Source organism: Thunnus thynnus, chromosome 17 (genome assembly GCF_963924715.1).
Source record: "Thunnus thynnus chromosome 17, fThuThy2.1, whole genome shotgun sequence".
NCBI lineage: Eukaryota > Metazoa > Chordata > Actinopteri > Scombriformes > Scombridae > Thunnus > Thunnus thynnus.
In genome coordinates, this window is record NC_089533.1 from 13,807,021 (window position 1) to 13,820,900 (window position 13,880).

The 13,880-nt window shown below is 38.0% G+C and overlaps 1 long non-coding RNA gene across 1 annotated transcript; it reads right to left on the reverse strand.

Annotated features, from left to right (window-relative positions):
* Positions 1-924: 924 nt before the first annotated feature.
* Positions 925-6,569, reverse strand: LOC137168458 (uncharacterized). The gene is made up of 3 exons (XR_010924284.1): positions 6,328-6,569; positions 5,706-5,754; positions 925-3,879 (listed from the first exon to the last, which is right to left on the reverse strand). It is a non-coding gene; the product is annotated as an uncharacterized lncRNA (long non-coding RNA).
* Positions 6,570-13,880: the final 7,311 nt, after the last annotated feature.

Here is a 13,880-nt window from a genome sequence, read left to right on the forward strand (position 1 = left end):
GTGCTTTTGCCAATACAGTCAAAGCTTAAAGTGCTATGTAGCATGATAATTATCTGCCTTTGTACAACCATAGCAGGAGATAATAAATAAAACTCATCAGCATCGGTGACATGCGTATTGGCTCGCTCAGTGTTGATACTTAAACGTCATGAGTTGGATAGGGATTTCATTACGTGTGCTTTTGATTTAGGCACAGGAAGAGTGGCCTGCCTCAGGCAAACCCACACAAAAACGGTGATTCACTGCCTTTGTGTAAATATTCTTTTTGGCTCTTGTCTTTTGGTTGTGTCTCAGTATGACTTTTCCAGAGTAAGGGTGACCTGCCGTGATCATATAGGGCCTGTCTGGGCCTTCCTCCGATCATTAATTCATTTCAGCTTCACAGACACAACCTCTCTTTCACAAAATCTGTCCAGACAGAAAATTAGTTATATGTTATAATCAGCTTATTTATTTTTTATAACATAGAAAATGTTATAAGTAAGCAAGTAAGTGTAAATGTAAAGATAACTAGCTTGCAGTTTTTAAACTTTATATGAGCCTGACTACTGTCCCCAGATATTGTATGGATGTGTGTGTATTCGAGCTTGCCTTAAACTGTGTTGTCTTATGTAAATTATTATGTCAGTCTCTGAAATTACAATAAACTGAAGCATTACATTCTGACAGAGGACAAAGTCTCAAATCAGAATTTCATTAACTTTGAAGTGCAGCCCAGCAGATGGACTGAACCATCAATCATGATTAAAAACACACTTGTATCAGTCACCTTTGTCTTGGTGTATAATAAGCTTCTTGTCGAAAGAAACCTGATACAGTTTGACACACTTAAATACATTTAATGACTGTGTAGACGCTCTTAGTGAGGGTCACATCCTGAAAACTGTGAAGTCATTCAGATTTTGAAACATCTTAATATGGCTGTTAATTTCTGTTGTGCAAAGCAGAATACTTTTATTTTCTTATAATTCTAAGAAGATGTTGTGGCAAATGTTCAAACAAATGTTTTCAGTTCATAGAATTTGTGGTGAGTCAGTGAGTAAAATATAAGACATAAAGATAAAAAAAAGTATTTTCAAATAAAATAGACAAAGGAAAACAAAAAAAAGGAAAGTAGACAAAGCCATAGGTAAACTTGTGTGGCTCAGTTTTAACATTTTACAGCAAATGGAATTTTTTAAAGAGCAATTTAAACCTCAAAAAGAAACACTTCTACAAATTGCTAATAAATAAAAATGATGTCATCCACATTAACCAAGTTTAGAGTTCAGGGCTCTGCATGGGCTGATTGCTATTGGAATTACAATTGCTCTAAAAACTGCCAAGCTCATTATTCATAGATACAAAATATGTTCTTTTGCAACATCTAACCAAATTTTGTTACGGACTTGGCTGTATCAAAAGCCACTTTCCAAAACTTTAATGACTGTAATGACTGTCAGGCTTTTTGAAGAACCGCCCTAAAGCGGTCACATTGTCCTCGGTTGAAAATAATCATAACTCATTGTTCTGCAGATGTGCTGCATTTGAGAAGTTAGGACTGTGTAAATACGCTGAAAAAGGAAATGTTTTTGAAAATGTTAACTCCAAGGTAAGCATGGCACTCTCCCCTCTCTGAACCTCTAAGCACCTATAGCTAATGCAGAGGAAAAACTCATCAACGTATCCCTTAATTAAGCCACATTTCGTCAATACCAATCCCAACAGCAGTGATAGAACTGTGTTTGCTGTGTTTTGTTTTGGAAACCCTACAGTGGCCCTTTGATGGAAATCACAGGCCTGTCCTGGTTAGGCAGCTGCTGGAGAGATCATCGTCTGCGTTTGCATGGCACCCGCTGAGAGGCCCAAGCACCACGGGAGAAGCTCTCCCAGATAATTTCCATAAATATGAGTAATGTGTCCCTTTTCCACTTTGGTGAAACTCCCTGAGGGAGGACATGGGGATAAATATGTACGCCATGACATCCACAGACCAATAAGTTATCCTCAAATGTGTTTCTGGATTTATAGACATTTGTTTATTGCTGTTTAGTAGCACAGACCAACATTTTGATGAGGGTAGTATCTGACCCCCTGACTGATAACAACTCCCTTAAGAAAAAAAGACATGGCTGCATGTGTTGAAGCGATAGTAACTCATGTGATTGAAAACTATGTTTAAGCCATCACCTCCAGCATATGGCATCTAATATATAGGCACAAACAAGTGAGTACATGGAGACTCACAAGTGAGTGTGTGGGCTCTGGGCTACAACAGCAATAACTTAATTCAATCTCTCCAAATCATCACATCTTCAAAACCCAGGTATTATATATATATATATGAAGTTATTCTGTATAAGAAAATAAATAAATAATAAAATAATAAAATGTAATTGGTGAAAAAAATTGAACAAAACAAAACAATGGCAATGCATTCTAAACTGGAGGATTAACAAGATGATCAACCAGACCTCAACTCAATTTTCAAACCGAAAAGTCAATTTCCACAAACTCTGGAATTCCATAAAGTTCACTTATTTTCACATTTGCAATCTTTTCTTTCCAGTTTTATTTTCTCTAAACAGTTATAAAATAGATACTTTATATCCTGTCGTCAGGGTCCATTTCATTTAAGACTGCCATGTCAACATTCTGTTTTGGCAAAGACTGCAGTGTAAACCCCATATACCTGCCTTTAGGCACAATTAAATTCATACAGAAAGGTCTGCATGGGTCAGTGGCCAGCTCATCCAAAATCAAAAGAGCCTCTATAAAACCCAATGTGTCTGCCAGTGTTGTAGCGAGGCAGTGAAAGAAAAGGAGGGTAATAACTTTTTATCTTTGTATGGGCAGATGTGGAGGGAAAGAGCATAAAAATAGTAAAAACACAGCAAATGTTTAACCTCCCTGTGAAAGTGTGAAGTGTTCTTACTTTTTCACATGTAACATGTGTAATTTAACTCATAGCATATACAGCAAGAGTGAACACAATACAGCAATTTTTTTTTTTTTGGACAATCTCTCTTTACTCCGCCATTTTATTGCTGTCTGTTGATGAAAAGAGACCAGAGGGATATTGCATTTCTTATATATCAGTACTGTATGCTAAACGGCCAATGAAAATAATATTTCTAAAACCATATTTTAGCTCTTTCCCACTAAGTTTGTTGTTGGATTTAGAAGCCTCTCAGTTCTTGTGTCAGATAACATTCAATACGAGAAAGTGTGAGTATTACAGTTGCATATAAAAGCTTTGTACTCCAAAACTGTTAAAATCACAAAATCAAAGGAGAGCAATTATTTCTGCCTCTGTCAAAGTTTAAATAAATATAAACTAAAACAAGCTTTATATATTTCAACAAGAACTTCAGCTCCCAAAAATTAATCTTGCACCCGTTCCCATTGCAGCTATTACAGATGTCATTCTGTACGGGGATAGTAGGGTCGAATGACAAGACCTCCACTTCTTTTGATGGTTTATACTGACTAAACCCAGCATAAATCGATTCCTCAGACGTGAAAACATTTAGGTTGATTTTGGGTTATTGTTCTTTGAAATGTAATTTGTAGTTCTCTGCTCACCCAGCTCCTCGAGCATCCCCTATAGCTCCCCTTCATCGCCTCCACACACCGTAAGTTCAACTGTGCTCAGGACTGTAAATCAAACTCCTCTGAGGAAACTATTTATAAAAACCTGACATCCAGCTTCCTTTTTCTGATTGCTGATTACACCTCAGAGTTTTTGAATGCAGCTTTGCTAGTCACCTCTGGAGCAACACAGGACAAGGTTAAAAAACTTCCAAGCTGTAAATTAACCACATACATTATCTATGGCCCCAGATTTGATGCACTGATCACCATCTCCCTTTTGCAGCAGGCGATGTGAGGCCTCCTATCCTGGTGATGATGAAAGAAAAGAGAAAGCTCTTAATGGATTTACCAGTGTGTTGAATCCCTGCCTTGTCTAATATTAAATCACTGCTTATATTTCTTACAGCTGGCTAAGCTTTGAATGGCAACACAGGCAGTAGTCACAAACCAAAATATGGATTGTACCTCAGAATAAGTTAGACATCAGTGTGCATCTCAGTGTGCCTTAATGGGCACATTAATATTGGTGTGCATGCCTTCAGTTTTAGTAACGCCAAGGACATGACAACATATCACATGCCAAGGTCAGGATTTTTATGCTTAAACGCAATGGCCCTTCTGAGGTCAACTTTTAAGCGTGACATGCAAAGAACAAAAAACAATAGTCCAGTGGCTGTTTTAAAACTTAGGATCTGCAAATGAAGTGTATCAATGGCAACATAAATCAGATTGATTGGATTTTAATAGCGACATCTCCTCTCACAAAGTTGAAGATGAATCCACATGCTCAAAATGTCCTTTGTGTTGAGGGTGGTCAGTGAACAGACCCGAGACAAGACAAAGTGCAGTAGAGAACAACTTACCTTATCCCAAAAGTCTCAAGGAGCTGCTTCAGCCTATCATTGAATATAAACTACTACTCATACAGTTTATCCTTGAATATGTTAGTTATGATAGTTGAGAAACATTTGTATAATTTAAAGTTGTATTTAGCATTTAGTGAGTAAATATTCAATCACACTTTTGGGGTTATTCAAATATAATATGTAATGGTTTCACACAGTCTTATTTAATTTTGTGAAATTCATGTGTGAAACTCAAGTAATCAATATGAAGAATATTAAGTAAATAAATCTTCTCTGTTCTTGTTATCACATTGGACAACTGTGTGAGACTTTATCAGACTTAAAAGTGAAAAAGTACAATTGTGACATGTCATTTTCACCTGTTTGGTGGCTAATAGTTTGGTTTAGGCACACAAACTTTAAGATTTCCCTGTGCAATTTAATGCCAAACTATTGCCTACTTCTAGATGTATCACATTCATACTGCAAAACAACTCAAAACCTTATTTTTAAAGCCAGAACTGTTTATCTGTACTTATCATTTGCTCTTATTTCCTCCTCCACTTCAAGAGAGCTTTCTTACTCCATAATTGTTCTTTCTTTTAGCTTTGAGATTGCTTTGAAGTTCCATCCATGCCCAACTCTGAAGGTGTTGAAAAAATAGGTAAAAGGCCTCTTTCATCAGTAATTGATATGTGCTTGTTTTGGTTCAGCGGCCTTGTGTCACTCTTGCCACTATGTGTTAAGAATATATCAGGGCTGGAGGGGTGTGTGAAGGTGGGGAGATGGTGGAAACAAGTGTGTCATGACCAGAGAGAGTGGCACATACGCCATGCATGTCAGGATGACTAATAGCCCAGGGCAACAGGTCTCACTGTGGGATGTTAACAGTCAGCCGGGCCTCAGGTTGTGGCCTGACAGCCAGCCACATGACTTGGACATGAGTTGGTCACCTGCACTTTGTGTGTCTTAACAGAGCCTTTGTCTCAAAAAGCTTTAATCGACTGGTTTCGCCTTTTTCACTGTAAAAGATAACATTGCTCCCAAGTAGAAAAAAAAGCTTCATGCCACATACAGTTTTTACAAATGGTATGTAGTTTGAAGTGGATAGCACTGGAACGAAAGGTTAAAATAAAGATTGTAATAAAATAAATGAAAATGACTCTAAAAACAATCTAAGAAATAAGTACAAAACACACACACAAACACACACACACACACACACACACATTTTTCTTGTTCAGGTGCTAAAAAGAATGTAGTTAATTCTCTAAATTAGTTTGATACCTCTGTACTTGTTGAAGCACCAGTTTTGTCTTGAAATATTGTACTTCTCCTAAATTTAAAAAAGAAAAATATGATTTTTTAAAAGGGAGCATTCTACAGTGTTGTAAGTCCGTGTGGATCAGAAAAACATCTCCTGTACTTTAAAAACAATCTACCAGTGAAACAAAATGTAAGATATTTTTATTAACACATCCACACGGATCATTTAGTCTCTGCTGAAATTGAGAATCTTTATTTGACAAGTCAGCTCAGAGAGCAGTTCATCAATTCAAACTGACATTTTACATTCTCACTCACCCATAAGGAGTTAAAAGAGGAACGTGCCTGCTCAACATACTTCGCAAGAGTATCTCCTTTACTTTTTCAGAAAGTCACGGTAGGACTCCGCACACAGCAGCAGTACATTATTATGTATTACAAGACCATGTATTATATAGGTAATCCTGTAATCATCTTGTTAAATCATGACTTTGTGGCTATTAAACAAAGTGTTGTGTGTAGTTTTTTTTGAGCAAGCCACCAGTACTCATGTGCACTCAGTGGCCTTATTTGTTTTTTTACAGTATAGTAAGAGAATGCAAAAATGTATTTAATGCAGAAAAATGTCTTGCTGATACATTACCTTGTAATATTGGAAGAGGTGAAATAATATATAAAGACATGTAGACAGCCACCGGTTTGACCACTTTGTTAGACGCCTTGGTGAAAAGTAAGAAGCTTGTCAGCTGGCCAGCTTCCATATGGGGTGAATTCCCTTTTAGTGAGTATGAGTCTGAGTCTTTCTTCTTGCTGTATATGCTCTTTCTTCTCAGTCTTCGTCTTTCTTCCTAGAACTCGTTCTGTCACTGTGTTCAAGTAGACAGACATCTTGACATTAAAATACCTGTGTGACTTGATGTGCGTCACAAATCTAAAAATAAACCTTGGAAAATGAACGTTATTTTGGCTCAGGTTTGTTTCCTTTTTTAACTCTCAATATTGAAATTGGTCGGTGAAGGCCACAAGTAGAGTGGCTGCATGTATTTAGACTGGATTGGACTCGTCGGCAATGTGCCGAGCAATACTCGGGAGACTTGTTTTCTTCCAGACTTAGCAGTACATGCTGCCATGATATAGTACATTGGACATTATATACAGCTGGTCATGTGCATCCACTACCCCACATGTTGACAGTGAGAGATTCATGTATCTGTCAACACAGACAGTCTTAAGAGATTGCTGATCACAGGGTGTTTTTTTAAATTTTTATTGCAAGTTGACAGTAAAGACATCAAAAAAAAAATGATAGCAAAAATATAATTCATTATAGGCATTGTTAATCGTTTAGAAAAAAAATGTCTTAAAATGGAATTTGATCTACTCTTTCTTGGTAGTTTTCATTTTCCTTTTTTGTTCTGTAATACAATATCCATTGCAAAATTATTGGTAACTTGCAGGTCTGAACAACCAAACAAGAAATATGATACACCTACCTGAACATGCTGTTCTGATACAGATGTGTGTACATGTTGTACAGACAGTTATCTATAAAAAAATAATAGATGAGATCCTGTTTGAGTGCTGCAATAAGCTAACTTTAATGATGTCATCTATACAAAAACAAATACAGCACTGCTCCACACCCACACTCAACTGACTACTGGTTTCCATTTTGCCAACACTGGTTGACGTCTCTTCCAATTATGCCTGTTCATTTGCACATCAGTGTTACACTAGAGCGCAGGTTTGTTAAACAGTGTTAACAGCCAATTAGTTGTGAGTAGAGGTGGTGGATTTTATGTTGCCTTGGGAGACAAGGCCTTTCCAACGGCATTTTAGTTTCCAGGTGTGTTAAGCTGTTTTTATATGGTGTGGGCAGGCAGCCGTGCCCACCCTGTAAACAGTAATGTAGAATGTGTCAGGACAATAAAAGAGGACCACCAGAAATTTGTTGTTAGGTTCAATTGACCTCTATTCATAAGAAAATCTTCTTGGTGAATGCGTATCTGCCAGTTATTGTAGGGTGCTCTGGCCAGTTTAATTGTTTTAAGATGTAAAGGTGACATATAAATAAATGAACATCTATATTTTAAACTATTTTTGCCATTTTTGTAAGTTTGGCAAGAGTAAGCTTGACAAAAATTAATGGGGGGCCCTTAATTTAATGTTTATTTGTGAGCCTTTGCGTTTGATCAACAGAACATACAGTAAGACTATACCTCTGTTAGGACTGAAAGCAAATGTGGCATATTGAATTTCATACTAGTTACATTATATTAATACAGCTTAATTAACAGCAAAATGTTTAAGCCAAAATCCTTGATCCAAATGTACAAAATTCAAAACTCATGCAAGATCCTGTCACCTTCATTAGTAACATAAACTGTATCAGCAATGTTTTCATAGTATTATTGATGTTCTTTGATGTTGTAAAAGACTTGTTTACATCATTCATGTTTATAACCGCCTGAGTATATTTCCAGTTGAGAAACTGAAAAATATTTTATTTTCATCTACATCTTCAATTTCATAAAATGTCTGTATTTTAGTGTATATGGCTATAAATTCACTGATTTTGCCTTTAACATGTGCAGTAAGGTGACCAAAATCAGGCATAAATGCCATGTTATGTTAAAATCTGAATGATATGGGTATCATATATCTCTCAGGGCAGTTATTTTTGTGAGTCATGCAGTAATCTGAGGGGGATATTTTTCCTCCAATCCAGAGATGTGACTGCCTGAGGTCTTGGCAAAGTCCTGCACAGTCCGGGAAAAACTCCACTGAGCACTTGTGATTAAGTGTCTTTATTTAAGCCCATGAACTCAAACGAGCAATCAGAGCCAAACCAAGGCTCCAAACTTCCCCAACTTCATGTTGCTGGAAGCTCTGAAGAGTGTTACTGACCGCCTATCATCATTTCTCTCCTGTCAGCTGGTACTGTACACTGTACTTTAGCTGTTAGATTCACTCAAGTTACAAACTTTGCAATTAAACAAAAAAACATTTAAGGTTTTACTTTTAAGTAATGTTGCCATAATCTTTTTCTGAGCAAGGCGGTACTTATACATGTCTGCCAAAACCTAAAATACACTCCTCTATGCACCACTCAATACTGTTATATTATTATTGTAGCTCATTTTGACAAAAGAATTATGCATAATTATTCCAGTGTCTTGTCCTGGTATATATTTTCCTCTAAACCGACAGATCTGGGACATTCTGTCTCTTGGCCTCAATCCAGACATCTGCAGTGGCCTCATTTTGTTGTTCATCTGTGCTATCATGGCTTTGTTTATACATACATAATGTTTAATACATGTGTATAATCTAATCTTTTCATGTATAATTCCTCTCTACAAATTCTATGAAGTCTGCACTAGTTTAATACTTTAAAAGCTTGTGGTAGTTCTGAGGAAAATTCATCAGAACAAGTTGAGAAATACAACATGTCCGGATAATAAAGCCTGTTTTGTTTTCAGTGGTTTTTATGAATGAATTTATGTTCCTGTGCCCTGGCAGTCTGGTCTTGTCTCTACCTGTTTGACGGTGAAATTCCCACATTCTCTCTGTCTTGCTCACGTCACTCACCCCGATTAGCAGATAATGTCAAGGAAGTTGGATCATGGAAGTGTTTTTATTTAGTCTTCTCGACAAGATCCTGTGATGCCCTGTATGATAAAACAATACATTAGCTGAGGGGGGATTAAATAACCAATTGATTTCATTTGTTGTTTCTTTATTCAGAATAAACAGCTGAATGCTCCATTTAACCATGTAAATTATGATAAGCTTTTAACAAACACAGCTTAAAGAATCAAAGGGTTGATGTGGCACACAGGTAGCTATGACACCACCAGGGTGCGGGGCCTAAGTGGGTGTGGGTGTCCAGACATACTAAAACACTATTTTTAGATCCTTTTAAAGGCATGAGGTCAGCATTCACTGGGTTAAACACACACACACACACTTTGTGATGATTCAGTGGCACTAACTTGCAAGACCCCACCTGGTTGGTCAGACATTGGGGCAAGACCAGACAAACACCAGGAGACATACTTTTTGTTTTAAGGGTAATTTTTGACCACTAGTGGTGCTGTAGAGCAATGTTTGAATGAGAGGTTCCCACTATAGTTTGTATAATGTGAGAAATGCACACATGAACACAAATGCATGCCACAAGCATGGGGCACAATTCTTCCAGAGGGCAGTAACAGTCAGTGGGGGTATAAATGTGGCATGAACACAAGTTACAATACATTAAAGGTGCAGTGTGTAGAATTTAGTTGCATCCAGCAGAATGGACTTGGCAGAAACGAAATATAATATTCATAAGTATGTTTTAATTAGTGTATAATCCCATGCAAATATGAATCATTGTGTTTCCATAACTTTAGAATGAACCATTTACATCTACATAGGAAGAGGGTCCTCTTGGAGCTCGCCATGTTGCACTGCCATGTTTCTACAGTAGCCCAGAATGGACAAACCAAACACTGGCTCTAGAGAGGGCCTTTCATGCTTTGTGTGTTTCATGTTTTTTGTGTTTTTCACGAGTTTCACAACCACTATAGGTTCTCCTACATGCTTGAAAGAGACAGGTGAGGGCGAGGGGTTGCAATCTGCAACCTCACCGGTAGATGCCACTAAATCTTACACACTGGTCCTTTAAGAAAACATTTTGCCAATGTTTTCTATTGTAAGAAATGTATTTAACATGTATTTAAATGGTTTTAAAGCTATAAGGATTCTAAAAAGTTGAGTGCAGAATATCAAATCAAAACAAAAATTTGATTTGACAAAACAATTTTAAAAGCTCACTTGCCTGCTTTTTCTGGTGCTCTCAACCCTATCACATGACCTACATCAGCAGATGGAGGTGACTCTGTTCACATGAGAGTGCAGTAGCTGTTGTGCACAGCATTTCTTGGACTTATTGTCAATGTTGGCTTATAAGTTAAACATGAAAGTTCATTCTAGACTTTGGAAATGGTAGTTTGAAAAAGCAATCACAACTCAAGGTCCTAGCCTTTTCCAGAACTTTCAACTGTATCATACACAAATTGCAAATGTTTTATGAAGTAGGAAATACAATGAATGTGTTTTTAAGCCATACGAAAGAGAATAAGGAATTTAAACAAAACTTCATAGGATACCTTTATTCTTATTAAACATGCTGTTAGTGAGGATTTAATTCTGACCCCTACTCCAGTATGTTTGTAACTGATCTTTATTATTTAAGCCTGGTGTGGCAGCCAGACATCACATTTGATGGACAGAAAGTTTGACATAAAAGTATGTCTACAGGAATGACGTGAGTGTGTCAGAAGAATGTGTTTTGCAAGCCTAAAATTCCTTTGTGATATACAGGGCCATCACATATGTCATTCATTCTGTACATGAGTACAGCGAGGCATCTTAATCTTCTTGTTGATGAGAGACAGGATTATATTGTCTTCAGTTGGGATCTCTGGAGTTGATGCTCTTGTTTCAGTGTTTTTGTTGTATCTGCGTGTAGCCTACATTTATTTCTATGCCCGTCTACCCTTTCTGCAACAGAGCGTGTGTCACAGCAGGTTCAGAGGCCCAATACACTAACCTGTTTGACTCACTCGGCGCCTGAGCCGCTGATGGGGGCCCTTTACTGCTCCTAGCTGGTCCAGCCCCTAAAACAAGCTCTCGGGCTGCGGCAGCGGTTAGAACCCAAACCAAGCCTCCATTCACCTCATCAACCCAGCTGTTTATTTTCAGAGGCATTAGAGGAAACACTCGACAGGGCTTATCAGATCCAAACAGTCGCACGTCTTTGTTATTTTACACACAGGCCTCCTCTCAACTCAGCCTCATTTTCAGTAATTGTTTTCTTTCTTGCTTGGTAGAATAACACGGAGGGCTACATTTAACACAAGTGGTAAGGGAATCCGTCAGTGTAAACAAGGCAGATACAATGCACACTGGGATTTTATCTGAGCCTTTTCTGTTATTCTATGTTTTTTAAGGGCTGGGCTGGAGCAAATATTGGACTATACATATGTTGGAGTGAAACTGGTGAAATGCAATACAGGCCATTTGACGCAGAGACTGCAACCTCCCATACAGACCTCTGTTTTTCTCCATTACTGCTTCATCGCTAACCACCACTAAACATCAGACTTTCTCAAAGCTAGTGTCAGATAGATATCAGGTTGATATGCGTTAGGGTGAAAAAGTATAGTTCACTCCTTAATTCCTAATAATATGTGAATATATAAGTCTTACCTCTGAAAAAACTACTCTCTGGTTTTCTCATAGCATAACGTAAATTTGCATCTTTAAAATCTTCCTAAAAGCTCTCATGAATAAGCTGTTGGAGTGTGGTGTAAAAAATATGCTGTGATGCAAAAGAAAGGAGTTGTTGTGACAGTGTAGTACACGTGGTCAACATGGTGGCAGTGTTGCACTGTCTTTGGGACACCTGGAGCGTTTGGTGCCACTCAGTACCAAGCAGCTGGAGACAATGCTGAGGATTATAAAGCAGCCATGTGGATCAACAGGCTGATTTCACTAAACTTTAACATACAGTGTAACACATGTAAGCTTAACTGTGCTGCAGATTGCGATGAAGAGGCATGGAAAATACACAATTGTGTCGGTTCCGAAAATATTGAGTCGTGTGCCGAATTATGTGAGATCTAATCATTTCTCCTTATCATGAGAGACAGCTTTGGTAGAGAAATCAGTGAGTTTTCAGCAAGCAGGAAATGTTTGCAGTCACTCATGACTGACAACACAACCTCTGTTCAGCCGCAAGGTCCTTTAGACAAGCCAACGTTACAGCCGAGTATTGAGGCAAACATCATCCAAATCCCCCAGTCCACCTCCTGCTGCCAGCGGGAGCTCTCGTAGATGGGCCATGCTCAACTCTGCCAACTGCGCCATAAAATAAACACACAGTAAATCCAGCATGATTAACATTAATCATGATCACGTCACTGCTAATGCACTGACTGGGGGCCATACAGTGAAATCACACTGACCTAGACGCTTGTCTCCTCTGCAGGAGGGGATCAGCACAGACAGGGGAACCTTCAACTACGCTGTGATAACGAATAAAAAGTCATTAAATGTGAAATTAAACAGTAGTGTAGTGAATGAGTTTCAGACTGCGAATGACGTGACCCAAAATGCACAAATCAACATGGGTGTTAGACACGGTAAACTTCACTTTATTTGTGTGACCCCTGTATCTGGAATGAGCACTGCTTTGAAAACATGCAACTTTAGGGAAAGACATTTATTTAAAAGCCTCTTTTCAACTGTGGCAGTGCCAGACACAGTTTGACTAAAAGGTCCCGCAAGGCTTGTAACTTATTGTGGAGGATTGGATTTCAGCTAAAATTAGCCATCAGACCCAATTTATTACTCTGATTGAGGACTCTGAAAATGCCAGTAACGGGCTCCCCATTATATAAGCTAAGCCCTGAGTTGAAGATATAATGTTGCAATTTAATTCAACCCACATCACTTGTGAGGCAAATGTGTAAAAGTGGTAGTAATAGTAGCTTAGGTTTCCCCAAAGTATTGAACTGGCCTGAGAGGCTTGGAAAAACAGCAAAATCCCTGACCAATTTTATGGAAGTGGCAAAACAAGCGTCGTTCCTTAGGTGACTTGACTTATTAAACCCACTGGAGGTTGTGAGTTATGAAGTGATAGACCAAATTGAAACTGGCACATTGTAGCTCAGTCGGTTTTAAAACAAAACGCACCTCAGTTTTGGAGCTGCGAACAGGATCTGGTCACAATTAAAGAAGTGTAACACTGACGTTTTATCCATGATGTTAATTCAAAATAATTCCGGGTATTTCCTATATGTTTAAGTTACAAACAGATATTTAATATGGCAGTAGTTATTCATAACCAAATGCCACTGTTTATGAGGCCTGTCACATCAGTTTACCATCATAAATCATTCGAATATCTGTTGAACAGAGTGCACAGTTCTCTGTGCGGTAAAACCTCTTTTACATGGAGAATTTACACTGTTTTATTACAAATTCTCTATCATTGTACTGATCTGTCTTTGAACGAACAGTGGCAACAGTGTTCCTCCAGAGGTTTGCACACAAGCTTACCTGAAGACAAATGTCCTTTTGATTGAAAAGTCGTTTCCTCCTCACTGTTTAAACACAGGTGTTGATTCTAGTGAAAATGACTGC